The 5,973-nt window shown below is 42.1% G+C and overlaps 1 long non-coding RNA gene across 8 annotated transcripts in view; it reads left to right on the forward strand.

Annotated features, from left to right (window-relative positions):
• LOC307188624 overlaps positions 1–5,973 on the forward strand; it is a 301,789-nt gene that overhangs the window by 191,879 nt on the left and 103,937 nt on the right. The window lies entirely within an intron of this gene.

A 5,973-nucleotide genomic window follows, 5' to 3' on the forward strand; every position in this document is an offset into this window, starting at 1 on the left:
GTAGATGAAAAACTTGCAGAACTGTTCAGTATCCACAGAAAGGTAATCAGTCGCATTGCATGGGGGCATAATTTGCATTTTTATGGACAAGAATTATTTGTATTACTATCATTTTTCTGCAGCTTTAAGGGTTGTAAAAATATCAGAGATAACAAAAGCTTGAAATAATTAGAATTTATGAGCTAGTCAGTAATTCCACTAAATTTCAGTCTTTCACAGTTTTTCCCTATACCACAGGTTCTCTGAAATAGAATGCTACTCTTGGCAGTCCTTTATTTAAAAGGAGGCTTTAGTTACTTATTTTAAAAATATAACAATATAGAGCTCATTTAATGAGTATTTACGTAGAATATCTTCAGTTTAAGAGAGACTGAACTAAAAGGAAAAAATTCAATATAGGAAGTTGTTTTTACAGGTGATTTCAGCGTCTATTCAAATCAATAAATATTTCCTAAGTCCCTACTATGTGATTCAAAGAGGAGTAATAATGATACCTTGTCTTTGTTGGGCACCAATAATGTTCCACTACTCACAGTGTTAGGTTGGGCCCCATGTTTGAGTAGGACCTTACGTCTGATAGTATGTTTCTGGGAGTCTGGATAATTGAGTCCAGAAAATAGCCATATATTGGTTTCCATAATTCACATAGAATTCACTTAAGTCCCCTTTACTAGTGTAAATGGAAGTTATGTTTTCCTACCCCTCCAGCCACCATCTTGTCTCTGTATCCAAACTCCGCTGGGTAGCTGATTGAAGAAAAACATCTAAGAGCAAACAATAATTTTCTTGGAGCAGTGCATTCTGAATCCCTATTTTAGAAAGAGACATCCATTTAAAACCTTTTCATCATTGTAAAGAACTTCAAATCCTCACATCTCAAGCCTCTTTTTTAGAACAAGATCTTTGCTTTGTTTTTGTGTAACTAAAAGGTCCATTAATGTTTTTTCCCAAAAGAAAAAACTCATTGTCCTCAAAGGTTAATTCAGGCTCTTGACTTAGAAAGCTCCTGGCAGTTTTTTCTCTAACTCAAGTCATCACGATTTAATAATAATAAAAAATGAAAATAATACAAGAAATGTGTTTCAGTGTCAGCCATCATATTACTACGGGACTGAACTGGGTCAATTATAAGGGTGTGTAGGGCTGGGAACCTGGTAAGGAAGCATTCATTAAGTGTTACCAGTTATGTGTATTCATATAATATAAAGCTGTTTAAATAAACACACCATAGTTATTGAAGGAGGAGCATGGGAAGATCAGATCCAATTAAGACTACATATTCGAGTGTAAGAATGTAACTTTGTAGGAATCAAGCCTCCTTAAGCATTTTCTTGATTTTCCTCATCCTGATGTGTCAGTTCCGTGACGGATGGCCTTTCTTCCCTTGTCTTCTTCTGTGCCTGATGCTGTGTGCATGAGGCCAGCTGGTAAAATGAAACTAATTGTGAGAGCAGAAGGCAAAGTCAGAAGGTCATGGCAGTTACGTCATCTGTGCCCCTAGCAGAGGGGGTGAAATGATGACGTACTTCAGCTGGTTTTCCCTTGGAGCCTTCCAGGAGTGGGAGGGATAAAACTTCTTTTCAGCATGTTCCTAACTAGCTGCACTGACATCCTCACCCATTAATTCTCTGTCTCGCTGTGAGTGAAATCTCCTTTTTCCGAGTGCTGACTCTGTGCCGGACACTGATCTAGGTGCCGGGGATTCAGAGGAAGAGTCTTGCCTTCTAGATGTTCTAGGTAGGAAAAAAGACATGCAAATACCAATAGTCCACTGCTGCCATGAGGGAGACACAGGGAGGGGACTGTCAACACTCTATCTCCCAAGTATTCCACTGGCTTATCCAGGACAGTTATCCAGGACAGTATAAAAGTACGTCCGGGTGTTTGTCTCACGGACACCTTTGTTTGTCAAATGGCTAGTTTTTCTGGCCACAGAAGGGAGACATGGCTTCGGTGAATTTGAGGAACTTCATTCCTCTCAAACCTTTCCCCCTGCTCCTTTTCCCACAGTCAAACTCCTTTGTGAATATGGAATATAATACAATTACCTCACATCTGTGTACTTTTCAAGCTTATTGCATGTTTCTTCTCCCACAGCTTTGGGAAGGATTATGCGCCTCATTTCACAGCTGAGGAAATTTAAGTTTAAAGAGTGTTTGTGACGTGTCAAAATCCTAATGTTAACAATTACCTGAGCTAGGATTCAAAGTCAGGTTTCCAAAGTGTTCTTTCCCACCTGCTGCCCCCAAACTTGTTTTCCCTGTTCCTTGGCCACAGGGAAAGTACATCCCCCTCTCTGTACTGTATCTAGAGCTTTCAACATATTGGCCAGAATTTTGTCCCAGCTCTTGCCTAAGATTCCCAGGGGAGAGAGCTGGACCAAAAGCAAATTTTAAAAACTCCGTGATGATAATTACAAATGAATACCATCATAGTGACTGAACTATGCCTTTGGCAGTGTCCAAACCCTCACATCTGCATATGCAGTAGAAGGGAATGGAAAATCCATTTTCCAAAATCAGCTTGAGGGAAACAGGGAAGCATAATGGATTCAGGGTAATCTCCACTTACCAGGGAAAGTCATGGAAACCAGTGTTGCTGAGACCATTCAGTGCCCATGAATCCCTTTTGGATCTTATTAAAACGCACATTCTTTTCTAGTAGGTCTGGGTGAGTGTGAGAGTCTGCGTTTTGAATAAGCTGTCTAGGGATACTAAGGCTGCTGGTCCAGAGCACAGTATGGATAGCGTGGATTTAAACCGTTGACTTTTAAACTTAGCTTAAGTTTTGGGAGCTCAATCCTAATGCCTGGGTCCTAACTCTAGAGATTCTAACTTGATTGGTCTGAGATGTGGCCTGGGCATGAGGGTTTTAAGAAGTCCTTCAGTTGGTTCTAAGGTGTTAAATTTGATTTAAACTCTCTAGGGTGAGTATCCCCTCCTGTGAAATGATTCCAATAGCATATAGCTGTCTTATAAGGATAGTAAGAGACAGGTTATGTAGCAAATATTATACCTGGCTTATAGAAAAGGTTCAATAAAGTAAGTGAGCGTTTGTCTTTTCCCCTTCCAAATTTCTGATGGCACAGGTGGATTTTGTTTTCTGAAAATTTCACCTCTGTTTAATCAACATTCTTACTCTCCTGAGTGCTGAGAAACGTTCATAAGAGAAAAGGTGACTTTCAATTTACATTTCCATATTTAGTAAGGATTTTAAGTTTTTAAATGATTTTGGTGGCTTATTTGATATCTTTCCCCTGGAATGGGGCCCATGTTTAAAGAGTTTTTTTCCAATTATTTATTTAAGAAATATAGCTATTGAGCTATCTATAGTTAAGAAATATAGCTATCTGTTATATCAGAAACTGTGCTGGGCTATAGAGGACCCAGTGCTGAATAAGGTTCCTACTGTCAAGGACTTTGGATGTTGGAGAAGAGCTATAGAGAGAACCAGGGGTGGACGATAAAGTGTCATGCACGTAAGGATGGGGCAAGCGTGAGAGAAGACAGCAGGAAATTAGGTGAGACCAGAAGAGTCAGAAAGACTTTGTTGAGGAGCTCAGAACAATGTTAGGAGTTAACCAGGCAAAAGAGAGTGAAACGAGCATTCCAGGCAGAAGGAAGAACATGTGCAAACACCTGGCGGCAAGGCTGAACACAGAAGGTTTGAGGAATTGGGAGTTCAATGTCATCTGAGCATAGAGCATGGGAGGTGGGAGGTGGGTATGAACACATGAAGCTGAAGAGAAAGGCAGGATCTAGATGGATATAGAGCTGGTTTGGAGAGCTTGGAATTTAGGAAGGCTGGATTCGAAGTGATTGGAACATGAATGTTGAAATGGGATGTTCACAAACCAGGGCTTGAATCCCAGCTCTGCTACCCCTGGCTGTGTGATGTTGACCGTGCCACTGTGTCTCAGAGTCTCAATGTCATTGTTGCCTGCAGTGTGGCGGTAATAGTGCCTCCCTCATAGGGCTGACTTGAGGATTGAATGAGTGAGTACATGACAAATGCATAAGATGTAAAAGTTTGATAAATGATAATTATTACTATCATTCCAGGAACAAGGGAAAGTTGTTATTCTGTCTGGAGATGTGATTTGTAAGGAGTAAGTCAGGAGACAGGGATGTGAATTAGGAGGTGATGGGAATAGTGCACGTGAGATGGTGGTGGCTAGGACCAGAGAACTGGATAAACTGGACAGATGTTGATTGGATGGGAGACATGAAAGAAGGGTCATGAGAGTCTCAGGTAGTCTTTGAGATTTGGAACATGGGGATAGTGACAAGTCTGGGGTGTGTATCATGAGGTCAGTTTTATACATATTGATTGTATCCATCAGGGATCAGTTGCAGGGAGCAGACTTCTCTCCAGCTTTTTAGCAGGAAGGCATGTATCCCAGGGTATTAAATGGCTTACAGAATTGTCAGAGGGCTGAGCAAACAGAATCCAGGTTGAGCTTTCAGGAGCAACCTCTAACGCTGCTCCTAGGCACTGAGCCACCATGGTCGCTGCTGCCTCTTCAACAGTCTTGCAGTCAGGAAGCTGTTCTACAGCCACAACACTGCTGTTTCAAACAGGAAACCACCCCAGTAAGGAAGCCACTGCTGCTGCCAGGTGTGGAACCAATGTGAATCTGCAACAGACCATGTCAGCAGAATGGATGCTTCTCTCCCTACACCCAGGCTCGCCATACCTACTAAGCTCGTATCTGAACACTGGAAGCTATGCAGATGCAGCTACAGAAAACCCACAGGCCTCCACAGCTGTGCTTGCTGGGTGAATGGACGAACATTCCTAAATCTTGTCCATCTCAGACAGAACTATTCTAAAGCCCAAAAGCTGCAAGAGAGTAAGGAAAGTATATCTTTAGTGTCCCCACCTCTGGAGCAGGGAAAGGCAAGCTTGAACAGTTGTGGGTTGTGACTCATTAGAGCATCATAAAATCAACTCAGGTGGTCATAACAAGATTTTTTTCCTTAGTCATAAATAGTAAGGGTAGGCATTACTTAATGAAATGCTTGTCTTAGGTGTGTGTGTTGTTGTTTGTGTGTGCACATGTACATGCAATCATTTGCGAACTAAAGTGTTATTTTCTCTGGGTCATGGTAAAAAAAAAAAAAAAATTGAAAGCCACTGCACTAGACATTGACTCCAATCTTCCACTGCAAGGTCTCGGAGAGAACTAATGGATAGAGTGCAATAGCTACTCAATGTATGGGGCTGGATTTTAGGACAAGAACCAAACTGAAGGTAGAGATGGTGCAGTCATTGGCAAGAAGATGTCATTTGAAAGCAAGGGGGTTGATTAAGTCACGCAGGGAGACAGTGTGGAGTCTGAAGAGCAAAGGGAACAGAGCCCAAGGAACATGGACGTTTGGTCTTGGGGCAGAAGGTTCCTTCTGGGGTTGTGCTCATTCATCTTTCAGTCTGGGATTTTTCATTTATCCTCCAGAAAGAGACCTGGACCCAGGGGAGCCCCAGAGTGCTTTGGAAAAGCGTGTTTTAAGCACACGCTAACTAGAGCTGATTTTTCAGCAGCCTGGAAGAGCCATGGCACACACCGTGCTGAAGCCCGGGGCCTGGTACCACACTGGCACTTGGGACTTCACGTGGAATGGTTGTACAGAGCAGAGAGGTTCTTAGGAAAGATGGAAAGAGCTCTTTAGATTCCAAGGCTCCAGCCTATGCGCTGGGACCACAGAGGGGTCTAAACCCTCACTGGTCAAGGCTAACTCGGTAGCTTTAGGGTACTATTTCTAATTTTCAAAGAGGATTTCTGCTGTATTGAAAAATGGCTAAAAGGAGGGGGAGCTGTACAGGAAGATCCTTATTGCAGCAAAAGCGGGAGACAAACTACGTGCTTATCCATAGGAGGATGAGCTCACTGTGGTGTATCCAAACAATGAAATAGTACGATAGCAGTTAAATGAATGACCTAGATCTACGTGGGTCAGCCTGGAAAAACAGAAA

This window comes from Stenella coeruleoalba (genome assembly GCF_951394435.1).
Source record: "Stenella coeruleoalba genome assembly, chromosome: 7".
Classification (NCBI taxonomy): domain Eukaryota; kingdom Metazoa; phylum Chordata; class Mammalia; order Artiodactyla; family Delphinidae; genus Stenella; species Stenella coeruleoalba.